The sequence below is a fragment of the Myotis daubentonii genome, chromosome 14 (assembly GCF_963259705.1).
Source record: "Myotis daubentonii chromosome 14, mMyoDau2.1, whole genome shotgun sequence".
Taxonomy (NCBI): domain Eukaryota; kingdom Metazoa; phylum Chordata; class Mammalia; order Chiroptera; family Vespertilionidae; genus Myotis; species Myotis daubentonii.
Genome location: NC_081853.1, coordinates 50,869,332 through 50,885,899, shown reverse-complemented (window position 1 = coordinate 50,885,899; position 16,568 = coordinate 50,869,332). Strand labels below are relative to the sequence as shown.

Below are 16,568 nucleotides of genomic sequence, written 5' to 3'. Positions count from 1 at the left end.
TTTAAGAATTTTTAAAACAAGCTGGACTTGTTTCATATGTAACATGCATTTTCCACCCTGACACTGATCAGAGACAAGCTGGCAGGCAGGGTGATGGAAAGGATGCCATGCTATGGGCCGGCTGTGGCCATCACCCACTCACTGCCTTGTGTTCATCGCTCCACCCTTGCTGTCTCCCAGGACAGCAGAATGAAGACACCGGGGGTATGCCTTATATATGTTTTCTTTTTCTGGAATCAGTATCTATTACGCATTTAAAAAAAAAACAAACAAAAAAAAACATTAAGATGGGGAAGACCTTGTACTAGAACAGCGGTTCTCAACCTGTGGGTCGCGACCCCTTTGGGGGTCGAACGACCCTTTCACAGGGGTCGCCTAAAACCATCGGAAAACACACATATAATTACATATCGCTTTTGTGATTCATCACTATGCTTTAATTATGTTCAATTTGTAACAATGAAATTGGGGGTCACCACAACATGAGGAACTGTATTATAGGGTCACGGCATTAGGAAGGTTGAGAACCACTATACTAGAATGATGGAGGTAGCCTATTATCTGTGTATTTCTGCATTTTCTGTAAGATGTTCCTCACCTCTTCCCAACTTTGTCTCCATCTTTGTCCATCATCACCATTCACCATGTAGTGTTTATGTTTTCAGACATTCACCATTTATAGTCATGTGCCCTTAAAAACAAAAAAGGGACTCTATTACATCAGTATTCATCAGTTTCCACATACTAATTGAGCACCTACTATGGGTGAGGCACTGTTTAGGTGCTAAGGATCGAATACCAAAGAACTGGTAAATTTCCTGATTTCAGAAAGATTATATTCTAACCTTTAGTAACTTTTTAACAATTTTCTAATTTCAGAGTAATTTTAAAATCACTTAAAGTTGCCTGTGCATCCTTTATCCAGTTCCCCTATCGTACATAACTACAGTACATTATCAAAGCCAACCTTAAAAAACACCTGCGTGGATTTATGTAATTGTCACCACAATTGAGATACACAACTAGCCAAATTTCTGCTCTGTGCTACCCCTTTATAATCAGCACACACACACACACCCCTTTCACCATGTTAACTGCTGGCAATCACTAACCTGTTCTCCACCTCTGTAATTTCATCCTTTTGAGAATGCTATCTAAATGTGACCTTTTCTAATGGGTTTTTTTTTTTTTTTTTTTTTTTTTTTTTACTCAACATAATGCCCTTGAGATCCATTGCAGTTGTTGTATCAGTAGTTTTTTCCTTTCTATTGTAGAGTAGTATTCTGTGGTGTGAGGGAACCATTTACCTAGGGAGGGATGTTTTGGTTGTTTCCTTCTTTAGCTATTACAAGTAAAGCCACTATGAACATATATTTTTTTGTGTGTAAATACAAGTTTTCATTTTCCTGAGACAAATGCCCAGGAGTGTAGTTGCTGGGTCATATAGCAAGCGTACGTTTATTTTTTGAAGAAACAGCCAAACAATTTTCCCGAGTGGACGTCCCATTTATATTCCCATAGGCGATGTACGATTTTTTCACATCCTCTCCAGCATCTTGTGCTGTCACTATTTTTCATTTTATCTGTACCAACAGGTGTGTAGGGACACCTCATCATGGTCTCAGTTTGCATTTCCCTAATGGATAGTTTTTCAGGTGGTGCTTTGCTCTTCAGTGAAAACATCTGTCTGTTCATGTCTCTTGCCTATTTTCCAATCGGATTGTTTATTTTACTGTTGCGTTTAGAGAGTTGCTTGAATATTTTATATAGTCATCCTTTGGGGGGTATATGGCTTCCAAATATTTTCTCTATCTGTATTATTTTGCGAAAATCCAATTTTTTCCCCTAAGGATCCTTTGCCTAACCCCAGACCCCAAAGATATTCTATGTTTTTAAGTCTTCCATCCATTTTGAGTTCCTTTTTATATGAGGTTTAAGTTGAGGTTCCTTTTTTTATTTTTTGTGCATTGGTGTCCAGTTCTCGCACCATTTGTTAATAAACCTATCCTTCCTCCACCGGATTACTTTTGCACATCTGTGAAAAATCAGTTGGGCAATAATGTGTAATTATTTCTAAGTTCTCTATTCTTTTGATTGGTCTGTGTCTCTCCTTCTGCTAATGCCACACAGTCTTGGTTACTATATCTCTAAAATGAGTCTTAAAATTGAGCAGATTGATTTCTCTTACCTTATTCATCTTAAAATTGTTTTAGAGATTCTAGGAGAATCTTGTCTATATCTACAAATAGAGAGATTTTGTTAAGAATTGTGTTAAATTGTATCTATGTGGGCGGAATTGACATCTTTATTATGTGGAGTTTTCAAATCCATGAACACAGTATGTCTCTCCATTTATTTAGATCTTTGATTTCTCTCGTTGGCATTTTGTGGTTTTCAGCATCCAAGTTCTCTACCAGTTTTGTTAGATTTACATGTGCTTCTCTTTTTGTTTTTGAGCAGTTGTAAATGGTACTGTGGGGTTTTTTTACTTTGGCATTCATGTGTTCATTGCTAGCATACAAAAATACAGTTGATGTATGTATGTTTGTTGTATTTGTTATATATAGTATTCTGTGACCTTGCTAACTTCCTTCAGAGTTGTAGTTGTTTTTGTTTTGTTTAGATTCATTGGGATTTTCTACATAATCTTATGTTATCTAGAAATACAGAGTCTTATTCATTCCTCTTTATTCTTTATGCCTTTTATAGCTTATTCTTGCCTTATTGCACTGGCTAGAACTTTCAGTACTATATTGAACAGGCGTGGTGAAAGCAGACAACTTTGTCTTCTCCCATTTTGGGGGGGGAAGCAGTTTCCCACTGCAGCTCTCTCTGAATGGGAGGGGTGCTGAGAACCTTGTCAGTTAGGGCGTGTCCTAACAGCGGATTTCCCTCCAGGGCTCCTGGGCAAAGAACACCCAGCCAGCTGAGGACTCTCCCCTCCCATAGGGAAGCTTCACTCTGTGGGGAGCAGTCAGCCTCCACCGCTCAGCTCCGTTCTGGGAAGAGCTGGGCTATTTTCTTCCTCTCCTTACCCACCGCCATCTGCCAAGCACCCTGTGCTCTCCTCTGACTGAGCCACTCTCAGAACACACTGCATCCAGCCTTCCACCTGCTGCGGGGAGGGTCCAGGTATATGGGTGCAGCTTGCAACTAGTTTCCTTCACAAGTACCTGTGGTCTGCGTTCTCTACAAATGCGGGGTTTTCCACCCACCATTGGAAAGACTCGTGGACCTCTGCCACGCTCCCTGCTGGGGTAGCAGTTTCCACTATGCAAGTCTTTCATCAGTATCACTGAGGCACTGATGGTGCTCTTTCCATGCTGTTAAGGATTTATTTTCATGTGCTTGTTCTGCCATCTTGAACCAGAGTCTGAAAGAGGGTTTAGGATGCCCCAAACAGGTAGATCTTTGAGTGAAAAAATAAATCACTTGGATTTACTTATAGAAAAAATATATATTTTAAAGAGCCATCACTTTTCCTGTACACGAAAGTCAAATAAAACGTTAAGAGGGTGAGGAAGTCGGGCGGACTGCTGCTCACAGAGGCTGGTATTAGGCTGTGTTTGTATAGCCAGCACTGGTCATGTACACAGCTGCCTCTATTAAAATGTAACTATTAGCAAATGAAATTAAATACTTCAGTTGCCTAGTAACTAATCCAATCTGAGGATGAAGCAAAAATAGAATATATAAATTTAGAAATTTTGGGCCACTTGCCAAACAAAATATTCTTGCTTGTATCCTTTTGATCATTTGAGTGGAAGAAAGAGTATGATCATGTCAAACGGGGAACATATGCATTTAGTTGCGAGATAAGCAGGCTTTCCAAGGACCTCTAGCCACATCAGCCCCCAAAATTACCAACTTAAGGGTAGGAGCAGGAAGAAGCTCTGATTAGCTACTAGGAATTTATTTTTCTGACTTAATTAAAAAGCCAAAGGGCATGGTATGATTTAAGCCCCATTATACTGATAGAAGAAAAGTATAAATCTTCTGTTTCACCAAAGCAGCTTTTCAGCAAGACTCAGAAAATTAAGAACCAGTTTAAGATTATATAGTACATGAAGTAATTACTGGGATCATATAACGTTGGAGTTTAAAGAAATAACATGGTAAATTGACATTAAATGTGATGTCAGTTACTTCAAATATGTTTTTTAACTCCTTTTTAAAAATGAGGAAAAACACAATTGCATGTATTTACGGATGACATTTCAAAATAGAAAGTAAAAAGGAAATGAAAAATTATTCCCCCCAAAATAAAATAATTTAAAACTTAAGATTACTAAGAATAGTACAATGAATTCCTATATACTCTGGAACCAGATTAATTGCCTTATCACTTATCTTCCTCTCCTTCATACACAAACATATATATATACACACACACACATACACACATATATATACACATATACAAATGTTTTGCTAAACCATTTGAGAGTTAATCTTTAAATGTTTCAGCTTGTATTTCCAGAAAACATAACCAAGTGCAATTATCCAATTCTGGAGATGTAACATTATTATATTTAGACAACTGTATTAGTATTGTGTTGACTGTATTGATACAGTATCACCATCCACATTCAAATTTCTGCCATTTGTCTCGACGATATCCTTTAAATAAATCTATTTTTCCCGTGGTCCAGCATCCAGTCCAGCATTGCATCTGGTTATGTCTTAGATGTTCTGTCATCTGAAACACTTCCTCAGCCTCTCATGACATTTACACTTTTTAAGGGAACAGGGATGTCCCTCATTTTGGGTTTTTCTAATGTGCCCTCATGATTAGATGAAGGTACATTTTTCAATCATCAACTGAAATATTCTTTGGGGGAAGGGAATCTAAGTCCTTAAGAGGATTGTTAAGTAGAAGGCAGCCCCATCACCCCAAAATGTGTCTGGGTCAGGCGTGGCCCCGGTGCCCTATGCCAAGGGTTCTGGCCTCAGATCTCACTCAGCACAGAGTAAGCAGTTATTCATCCCCAAATAGGAAAGCAAATGTTTTAGAGATGTAAAAACTCATAAAAGAAAAGGCCCACATACATTAGCAAAAATACTTAAGCTCTGACACACACGCACACATTTCCTACAAAAACATTTCTTAGGTTATCTAAATGTTAATTAGGTTATGTTTACACATGGTTGAATCTGGAAGAAGAAATATTGAGAGATTTCTCTTGCCCCTGGAACTGAAGACCTCCATGTCTACGTCTTCCAGGGCCTAAGTCTTCTGCTGGCCTGAGCCAGTTTCACCCTCACCCATAGGCACATGCACATTGTAAATTCTGAACAGCATCACAGTTCTGACAGCCTCTCTATGTGAGCTGCTTGCTGCCCAACTTCATTCCTTTCTGCAGCTCTTTCCTTCTCCTCCTCCCCTTCCTGTTTTTCTGCAGTGATTTCTGGTCTTAAAAATGCAGACCCGGAACATCCTACCAATTGTCTCTAGGCTGTGATGCCAGGGTCTCGGGACTTTTAACCATGGTACCTAGTGCATCCTTCTGATGTATGGCTCTTGTCTTAGCCATAATTCTGAGCTTAGGTTTTCACCTGCTTTCCATTTTCCATGAGAATCTCCTGAACTGCTTCCTCACTCCCCTGTGCAAATCCCAGGAGTATTACAAAGATCAAGGGGAGAGTGGGCAGCTCTGTGGAACAAAGATGTCGCTTCTCATTCATTCACCAAGTATGTATTGAGCATTTACTGTGTGCCAGGCATTCTTCTTGGAGCTAGAGGTACAGAGCTGAACAGGTCAGACCAGATTTCCCTCCTCACGGAGCTTACTAGTATGTCCAGTGGAGAGTCATGTGATGTACCAGTAAATAAAGTCGGAAGAACACTCACCCTGGCTCCCCAAGTCTGTCGTCTCTGCCCTGGTGCTTCTTGGTCCAGGTTGCCTGACTTGTCTTTTCCCTGTGGCTGGGTCCCGGATGTGTACAGGGGGAGATGGGAGCAAGGTCCCAGGAGCTCCTTATTGACAATCGATAGGAGATGCTAAGTCATTTGGGGTTTCTTGAGACAAAACAGCATTGTGTAACATCGTAGAGGCAGGACCTGGGGTCAAAGAATGGAAGAAGAGTCCATATGATAATCTGAGAAATTACTTCCTACAGAAATTGAACTTTTCGTTGTTCAAAGGGAAGCTAATAGGGTATTAGCATTTGTTTAACCTGATTTTTATATGAAGAACATCAGAAGTATGTACAACAATTTCAGGATAGATATCATCTTGCTTATGCTTCCTAGACATGATGGGACTAGACCATGTACTTAATTCAAATGATTGTAACTCTCGATGAGTAATTACCATTCATTTCACAGTTATCCCCTAACATCAGGTTGCATGCGGTATCTTTCCATTCAGATGGTGCCAGACTGAAATGATGACTTAAAACAGGGTCGGTGTTATTTTTTCAAATCTTTTCAAAAGGTCATGACTTTTGGGGCTATGAAGGCATAGGTGTTTGGAGGGCCTGAAGGTAGCCTGGATTGGGCATGAGAGGAAGGAGGAGCTGGGTCTGCTCAGGGCTTGATTAGTAACCAGCCTCCGAGCCTTCATAACGAATTCTTCTCTGGTTTCAGCCTGAGATAGCTGCATTGTGAATTTGGTTGTTTATTATTATTATTGATTTCAGAGAGGAAGGAAGAGGGGGAGAGAGATAGAAACATCAATGATGAGAGAGAATCATTGATGGGCTGCCTCCTGCACATCCCACACTGCGGACCGAGCCTGCAACCCTGGCATGTGCCCCCAACCGGAATTGAACCTGGGACCCTTCAGACTGCAGGCTGATGCTCCATCCTCTGAGCCAAACCAGCTGGGAAGAGCAGTGTTATAGCGTATATTAGAGAGAGACCTGGTGCATGAAATTCGTGCACAGGTAGGGTCCCTAGGCCTGGCTGGTGATCAGAGCCGATCAGGTTCCCCGCCTCCTCCTTCCCTCATTGCACCACCCCCTAGTAGTCAGCGCACATCATAGCAAGCGATCGAACTCCTGGTCGAACTCCCTAGGGGACACTTTGCATATTAACCTTTTATATATATAGATTACAGAAAAGTGTGCACACACCCTCCAGCAAATGTATATGCTTTCACCAAACTAGACCTAAGGCTCTTACTCGAAGGGTGAGGAACTAGGGGGGGTCTGATGTCTGATGCCTGTGACAGGACAGAACCACAGCACCCAGCCAGGCCATCAGCCCCACGCCGGCCGTCAGTGAGCTGGGGGCTTCCCCATCACTATGAAGTCGGTTCCCCAGTCCCTCCTGCATGAATCTCAGGATTCCCATGGCCTTACCCAGGGTGGGAACTGCATGGGCAGCCCCAGCCAGTTGCCTCGAGGCTTACCGTTTGAAGGGGCGGGAGAGCCCCTCCAAGGGAGTGCCAGGGGGACGACTGGGACGCCTGCACCTTAACTGGGGAGGACCTAAAGCACTGCTCTGTTTTCCTTTCCTCTGCTTAACTCATCCCAGAAATCATGGAAACAGCAAAGGCCCAAAGAAAGGGCTAACGTTAGCTGTTTCATATCCCAGCCATGTTGGGGACCACAGAGGTCTCCCTGGAAAGACTGTGGCACATAACCCTCACCAAGTTCAACGGAGCACAGCCAGACTTCCTACCTTCAGGGGCTCATGACACTTCAAAGCCTAGAAATAGAAAGTTCTCCAAGAAGCAGAACTCTTGAGTGGCCCAATGCACAGATTTCATCACAATGCAAGACCTGACAGGATTTCTCAGCCCACCCACACTCAACACCCGTTTGCAACATCAGAGGGCTCCTAAGCAAAGGAAGCACCAAATGGTCAAAGGCAAGTGTCCCTATAATCCCCAGGGACCTATACCGGCTTCCCCACCCCCACTTTGCTCCCATAGGTCCCCCACCATTCTCCTTCTCCTGGGCCTCTGTGGCCCACACATGCAAGTTGTGTGCCTACCTGCTCTCTGGAGCAGTCTCCTGATCCAAGACAGACCAAAAAAAGAAAGTAAAAACAATCTTCCACCTGTGAGCTCCTTTGACTTTTTTATTACAATGCGAAAGTGACCTGAAAGATGATAGTGTAAACTTGAGGATCCAAAGAAAAGAACATGGTGGCAAGCACTATATGTGCAGGATTGCCCTCGGAGACTGACGGAATCCAGCAGGGAGCTATGTGCATTCATTAGTATGGCATCCATTCTTGGTCCAAGGCCTTTAGTGACCGTCTCTCTCCAGAGAAGCACACTGCTCACGTGGCCTGTGTTTAGATGGCTACCACGTACCTCCCAGAGGGAGATCCTACCGATAACACTACTAAACGCAGAGCTGTTCACGTCTGAGAATTTACCCAAAGAATCGAGAAACACCAGTTCCAAAAATATATATACCTCTATGTTAACTGCAGCACTGTTTACAATAGCCAAGATTTGGAAGCAGCCCAAGTGCCATCAGTAGATGAATGGAGTAAAAAAAGTTGTGGTACATTTACATAATGGAATACTACTCGGCTGTAAAAAGGAAGAAAATCTTACCTTTTGTGTCAGCATGGATGGACCTGGAGAGCATTATGCTAAGTGAAATAAGCCAGTCAGAGAAAGACAAGTAACAAACAAAATATATAGAAACAGACAACAAACTGACAGCTGTCAGAGGGGAGGGGCCGGGTATAAAAGGTGAAGGGGTTGAGCAAAAAAAATAATAAAACCTCATAGACAGACAACAGTATGGTGATTACCAGAGGTAAAGGGGGGATAAATGGTGATGGAAGGAGTCTTCACTTGGGGTGGTGAACACACAATACAATATACAGATGATGTATTATAGAATTGTACCCCAGAAACCTATTGATTTTATTAACCAATGTCACCCCAGTAAGTTCAATAAATCATATTTCCCCCAAAAAAATAAAGCTTGTGGGTTTTTTACTATCAGATGCTAGTGCAGAGGTCCAGAGTGTTTATCGTAATTTTATAGACCCTGCTAACAAAAGCTTCACTCACGGAGGAAAATGGAATGTGATGGTGGTGGGGTGGGGGCTGGTGAGCTGCAGAAGGAGAGGGGAAGTGTCATTTTCTTTCTTTAGGAGAGAAAAATATGGGGCAGGCCATAAACACAGCCCCATTCCCAAGCTGGCAATTCTTACCCTTAATATGTTTTGTCAGGCAAGTCTTCAATACAGATTTAAATGAAATGCCAAGTAATTCCCACCTCTCAGCCGCTCACATCTGCGAACAATGGAGAGTGTTTTGATGAATGTCAGTTAATGGCACTTGCTCGCTTGTAGACTTAGTCCTATCAGCAGAGACTAAGGGAGGGGGCACGGGTGGTATCTGTGTGGAGAGGAGAGATGGGGAGGAAAGATCTGTCCATAATCCCTTTCTGGCTGATTTGGTTCATAATAACCTAAATTGAAAGCCAACTAACAAAATCAGGATGGCAAGATAAAATGACCCTTTGTTGTTAATTAGGCTGAAAGCATAAAAACATGATTTCCAAGAGCAGAGTCCCCAGGGAGTAGTATCTCTGCATTTGGGCTGCTTCGTCAGGCAGATTCTATTTCCGTGAAAGGAAAGGGGGACAGCTCTATTGCTGGGGTCGGAGCCCCTGGTTCATCTGGGATGTTTACAGCAAGTCTCAGCCCTTGCAGTCCGTTCCCTCCCACCCAGGTCCACTCTGATAGAAAGCAGACACAGTGAACCCCGTGTGCTCCCATTCCCCGCACCCCACTGCCTTTGCAACTGCATTCCCAACTCCCCAATGTGGGGTCATTGAAGAGCAGGATAAAAACAAAGTGCCTGCAGAATTCTGTCCCCAAAGATTTAAATCCTCACCTTCTCGTGACTGGCATGTGCTGTGTCCTGATTCGCTCAGCCTATATAAGCTTGGTTGGGAGGCTGTAGTTTTCACTATTTTATTGTTCGAAGGAGCTTTTACTGGAAGTTGCTGGCTAATGGTACAGTCGAGTAGGCAGCAGTTAGCACCTCTGTGCAGCAATCATTGGGAAGGAAGTCTTCGTGTTTAAAGTCTTTAAAGTCTGGTCGCTTAAATTGGTCTTCTATCCAGGGTAGCCAGGACCAGCCTTTTAACTTGACTTTGGTGCTTATGTGTTTGTTGTTTGTTTCTTGATCACTGGTTACCCGACTTTGTCATGTCTGACTCACTTTCCTTAGATGTTGAAGCAGAAAGAAATGCCTGCAGGAATGCTTCGGAAATGAGAAAAGTCTCTTCCTGTGACTAGAATGCGAGTTTCAAGGGCAAGGAAACTAAAACGGAGGTGTGTTGAGCTCAACTTCCTCACTCTCAGTTAGTAGCATTTGTACCCATGCTCATCTGGTTTGATCCCCACAACAACCCTCAGTGGGGTGACCATCCCCCTTTTACCAGGAGGAGACTGAGCTCACAGGGCTTTCCCAAGACCCTATCTTTTTAACCCCATGTTCCAGCTTTGCATTTAGGAATCCTACGCTTCCTCGTGCACATTTCAGAAGCAACCTAGGTATTTAAATCTTATATAATCTGAAATGTCCACTTTGCTGCCAATTCCAGGCTTTTGGAAACTAAAATTTACAGAGTGCTTCTAAAGCAGGAGTGAAATGGAGCAGCCAGGGCATTTGGAAAAGCAATAGAGTAGGAGCCTGCCAACCTGCGAGGAAAGGAAGGGTGAGGCTTCCTGATGATGCCCAGATCTGGAGGACCATGGGCAAGTCCTGTCCCTCATGACCCACCTCGAAGCCACTTTCCCGCCTCACCTCACCACCCCTTCTTGATCCAGAGGAAACTTTATCTCCTCTTCAGGGGGAAACCAAACCAACCTCCCTGTCTTGTCATCACTCCCACTGTGGGCACATAGGTGAGGCCAACTCTCCAGTTCCTCACCCATGAAGGGGGCAGTGATACCTACCTCACCATGAGGCTTGGAGAGAAGGTGTGGGGGCACCTGGGCCACCTTGCATAGTCGGGCTTGGTGAAGAGTGATCACTGCAGCAGAGACATTCCAGAAGCTGCCAGCTAGTCCAGACATCTCTGTTCCTCTTCAGCAGGTCCAACCTCACAGTCTGTGGTTGATAACAGCTAACAATCTTCTGACGTTTGGAGGGAGCATATAGGTGGGAGTCCACAGTACTGGCTGGTGACCCATATCCCTGCCTGCAAAGACGATTTGAGAGGTAGCTGGAAAAACAGCTCTGTCGGACTCCAGGGCATTTCCTCAGGCTCGTTCCACTGGGACCCTTTCACAGTCAGGATTCTTCCATTTCACAACCCAAGTGAAATCTCTGGCACACCACCAAAATAGAGCTGAGCATCTCTGTCAGCAAATCTCTCACTTCCCAAAGAATTGTTTCCACTGGTGGAATCACCACCGGTGGCAACTAGGGGAGCAACAATTTGGGGCCCAGAAGCCCTGCCTCAGCCAAGACCCTGCCCCTTGGGTAGACAGGGTGGCACTCCTTTGGAAAGATCATAACGTTTTGCAAATTTATATTGGTGAAAGCCTAAGGAATGCAAGTAAGAATGGCTTTAAGGATAGCAGACTGAGGATGAAACAGATTCTCTACTTAACGTGTTAGCTGAAGCAGCTGGAAGGGGCTACAAGAGATCGCTTTGCTGGTTGTCTGAAAATTGGGCTCAATGGTTCTACATTCATTGAGGTTCTAGGATTTCCCTCATGATGTAGAACAGCGGTTCTCAACCTGTGGGTCGAACGACCCTTTCACAGGGGTCGCCTAAGACCATCGGAAAACACATATATAATTACATACTGTTTTTGTGATTAATCACAATGCTTTAATTATGTTCAATTTGTAACAATGAAATTGGGGTCACCAAAACAGGAGGAACTGTATTAAAGGGTTGCGGCATTGGGAAGGTTGAGAACCACTGATATAGAAGGAAGGAATCAAGGCTTGGGAAGGCCGGGGTGTTGGAGTGGATTTATCCTGTGTGCCCTGCACACCCACACCCTCACCCTGTCCCCAGAGCAGGCTCAGAGGACACTCCCTACTAAGACCCTGGGTATTAAGTTAGGGAGGGGGTGCCAGCCGCCATTTAGAGCTCTGTGGTGGCTGAACTCTGTAGGCTGGGCATGCGGGGGGATACTGGGGTCACTGCAGAGCCCAGGGACAAGGTGGGCTGTTGGCCCGTGTGCATCAAGATGTTTTCTCAGTATTGCTAATTGCTCAGTAGTATTAGCTCTTGTACCAACTGAGCTATATCATGTTTCCTTTCTCCATTGCTTTTTCTTGCTTTCACTATGCATACCTAAACACTGTGTAGCCTGTTTTGACTGTGAATCACCAATCCTCTACTTTGATCCTTTTTATTTTTCTTCCTAATCTCTGATATTAGAGTAAATCACTTCTAAGAACATAGTGGGTTCAACTAACATGTCATCCTTTGGCATAATGAAGTCAGCCCAGAAGCGTTACTTAGAAGGAATGCTCCAAGTGTGTACCACTCCTCCAGGGCTCCCCAAGGCAGAGCCAGCTATAGGGATACCCCACTGTGGTATCTGGGGCACCTCCTGGTGAGCCACCGGTGACAGTGATGGCTGTGAATATTTATTAAGCCCAAGGAGAATCAGTGGCATTGTCCCCATTTTACAGATGAGGAAACTGTCGGCTAATCATTGGCAGTCTGTCTCACCAACCTTTATCCTTCCACCCCAGGAGCCGGTGTCTCTGTGGGAGTCCTCTCAGATCTTCTTCACAAGAACTTCCCGCCTACCTGCTCTGATGAGTACTAGATGCTCAGACATCGGAAGCAGCCACGAAAGGTGAGCAGTCTTTTATAGTTGCATGTGCTTGGCGGGGGTGGGGAGAACACTGCAAATGACAAAGCCTCATGTGGACATATTGTCTTGTTCAGTTACAATAACCCAGTTCCCTGATCTATGTGACACAGCTGAAGGTTGGGGTAGACGAGTGGTGGCCCGGAGTCACACGGGCTGAGTGACAGTATCTCTCACCTGCCTCCAGGGCTCCTCATGAAGAAGCCAGGCCATGATCTCATGTAACTTCCATAGCTGCCCTGTTAACAAGTTACTCAAACTGAAAAAGGCAGTAGAGGTTCAGTTCGGAAGTGTGTCTGGGCACTGCTGTGGTGAACCCTCCCTCCCAGTCCTGCTGCTGTGCAGCCTGCTCACCTGAACTTCCCACCAACTAGGTCTGACGAAACGTTGTGGGCCAGCTGCCATGTCCTTTACCACCTCTTTGTCACTTTGCTGGTCTGAACCCATTAAAGGAGTAAAGAAAATAAAAGTATTAATTATGAAACAAAAATTTTAAATATTAAAGACCTTTACAAAAGATGTATGGCCCCTACCAACCTGTGACTTTCATAAAGGTTAATAGGTGCCTCCAGAAGTTTGCTCAAAGTCCCACTGCCTCAGTTTGCCCCATCCTCTCACGGCCCATTTTAGTGCCTGTCAAGGACAAGGGGGACAGAGGTCAGGTGTATCCTCAGCTAAGACAAGCTTTGCAGAGGGTCTTCTCTTTTCACACCTTCTCCTGACGCCCCAGGTCTGAAGCTGTCCCTCTGGTAGTGAGAGGACAAAGGAATAACATCAGCTAGGTTGCAGGCTCAGTACTTTGTCTTATTAGTATTGCATCCGTCCCCAAAACAGGAAACTCGTCATCCTTTTGTGTTTAAGACACATCAAAGTATGTTACTAGAAGCATTGCTTCAAACAAGAGCTAAGAGGTACTTAAAGGTGCTGTGATAATGTCAGCTGTGTCCTGTCACTTTGTCTTTAAATACACAAGTTGCAAGGGAGAACCTACCCAACCAGCCCACCTTACCCACTGAAGATTTTCAGCCCAAAGTTACGATAGCAGGTTCTTGATAAGCTGCACCTTCTTTGGGCCAGAATGGCTACCATGAAATTTACCAGAGCCCCAACATTACCTTTTCAGAGTCTGAAGATAGAATAAGTGTGGCTGTTTTCTGGAAATTTATTGCAGACTGGAGAGTGAGGCTGTATTTTCGGCTAAGAAGACAAGCTTTGCAGAGGGTCTTCTCAGACCTTTTTCTGAGCCCAGGGCTCCCCAAGGCAGAGCCAGCTGTAGGGACACCCCACTGTGGTATTTGGGGCACCTACTGGTGAGCCACTGATGACAATGATGGTTGTCCTGGTGGTGGAGCTCCGGGCCCCTCCAGGGCCACTTGGGTCTGGGCTGAGAGGCTTGTCCAGAGGGTCTCTCCCAGGTCCTGAGCAGGCATTGGGAAAGGAGAGGCCAGTCACCTTATGGACACCTCAGGTCTGGTCAGTGGGCGATGGGGCTTTGTGTTTGAGAGGCAGATGAAGACAGACCGTCTGGTTCATTTATAACAGACACTTGTCACACACCAGGTTAGGCAATAATCCTTCTATTGTCAGTATGTCTTCAGGAGTTTGTAGGGGAGCGAGGGGCTTTTTCAAAAGAGATCCCTTTTCAGAGAAATATGCGGATGGGCCTCTATATAATGGGCACATCCCCAAAATGAAGTGCATTTCATGTGATAGTCAGATATCAAGCAAACTTGCTTCTTAACAGGGAACTAGAACTCTTGAAGTCACTCCTTAGTTTGTATAAATAGAGGTCCCCATGTATTGTTTCTTTAAAGCAAGGTCTCCCTGCACCTGGTTTGGTTCTTTAAATAGTAACAGAATTATTCAGGAAAGGCAAGGAGCTGACAATTGTTTGAAAGCTCTTAGCACCTCAGGTCTTAGCCACCTCTGATGAGCATGTGGGATTTTCACTTCCCTGTAATCACCCCCTTACACACACACACACATCTTCATCAAGCCTAGTAACAGAGATGAGCACAGTAAAATAAAGAAAATTCAACAACCTTCAAGCATTTTCAGATTCCATGAATAATCAGAGTCCTGAGAACAAAGTCAGAAGCAGGTCTCTTTCAGTTGAATGAAACTGTCAGTCAGATCCTTTTTGAGTAGAGGGACACAAGTGCTAAGCACATCCCTAGAACCACCAAAGAGACCGGATTTAGCCTACTTTGATTTGATTGAAAACAAGGGGTAGGGAAAACAACAACACACAACTGAAGCACCAAATTCACACCGAAGAAAAAAACAGTGTGAAATTCCCTCCATGATGCTCCAGTAGCATTCATGGCAAAAGATAATTTTCTGACAGTGAACCACTAAATAAAGCTTCCTGCAACACATGGCATAGAGCAGGCTTCTCAAACCTCCACACTTATTATTCTGCTCCCAGCCTTTCTTTCCCTCCCCCCGCAGGTCCCCCTCCCCTCCAGAAGGCTGTGCTCGGATCCAGCAACCCATCACAAGGCAGAGCTTCACCTCTGCGAGATTAATCACGAGCAAGGCCAAGTGTCAGGCTGGGATGTGAGACTGATCCTGCCGGAGGACATGCAATGGGAGGCTAATGCTGCCTTTTATCCAGAAAGCAAAGTTCAGAGATGTTTGCATTCTGCTAGGTAAGCATGGCTCTCTCGAGACCTAACCTAGATGGACTGCCCTCTCAGCAGGAATTCTCGCCAAGGCAGCACACAGGTGTGCCTCAGTGGACCCACCTGAGCCACAGAGGCCAGAGATTCAGAACTGCTCATTTTGCAAATAGCTTGATTTCCTCATGTTTTAATTCGCATGAAGTATTACAAATTCATTTTATTCAAGAGACTGGTAAATGAAAACTGGATTAAGATCTATGCAGTAGATCTGGTGGCCAGCTTCAGACCACACCAGAGCACCATCCAACCAGCTCTAAAAACAATATACTTGAAGGGCAGACTCAGTTGGCATCAGAGCCTTGGAAAGGCAACTCCTGCTCTGTGGGGTCAGTCCCTGCACAATAGCTCCTCTGGTGTAGTCACAGCCAGTCAGCCTGAGGGTCAAAACCACACACTGTTATGCCAACAGCAGTCAAGACTCTAATACAACAGGAGGGCACACACCCTGAAGCACTTAAATGTAAAACCCAAAACCATAAAACTTTTAGAAGAAATCATAAGCAGTAAACTCTGACATTGCTTTTAGTAATATTTTCTTGTATGTGTCTTCTTGGGCAAAAGAAACAAAAGGAAAAAATAAACAAGTGGGACTACATCAAACTAAAAAGATTTTACACAGCAAAGGAAACCATCAACAAAATGAAAAGACAACCTACTGAATGGGAGAAGACAGTTGCCAATGATGCATCCAATAAGGGATTAATATCCAAAATATATAAAGAATTCATACAACTTACCATCCCCAAAAATCGGATAGAGGAACTGAAAAGACATTTCTCCAAAGAGGACATATAAATGGCCAATAGACATATGAAAAGATGCTTAGTATCACTAGTCATCAAGGAAAGGCGAATTAAAACCACAGTGAGATATCACCTCACACCTGTCAGAATGGCTAGCACCAGTAAACCAACAAACACGTGTTGGCAAGGATGTGGAGAAAAGGGAACCTTCTTGCACTGTTGGTGGGATTGTAAATTGGTGCAGCCACTATGGAAAACAGTATGAAGGTTCCTCAAAGTATTAAAAATATAATTACCATATGATCCCCAAATTCTACTTCTGTGTATTTATCCAAATAAATCCAAAATACTAATTTGAAAAGATATATG

The 16,568-nt window shown here is 44.0% G+C and overlaps 1 long non-coding RNA gene across 1 annotated transcript in view; it reads left to right on the top strand.

Moving 5' to 3' along the window:
- LOC132215702 (uncharacterized) overlaps positions 1-15,987 on the top strand; it is an 86,882-nt gene extending 70,895 nt beyond the window's left edge. The window contains exons 3-4 of the long non-coding RNA XR_009448594.1: positions 12,651-12,757; positions 15,224-15,987. This is a non-coding gene — a long non-coding RNA (uncharacterized LOC132215702). The remainder of the gene's footprint in view (positions 1-12,650; positions 12,758-15,223) is intronic.
- Positions 15,988-16,568: the final 581 nt, after the last annotated feature.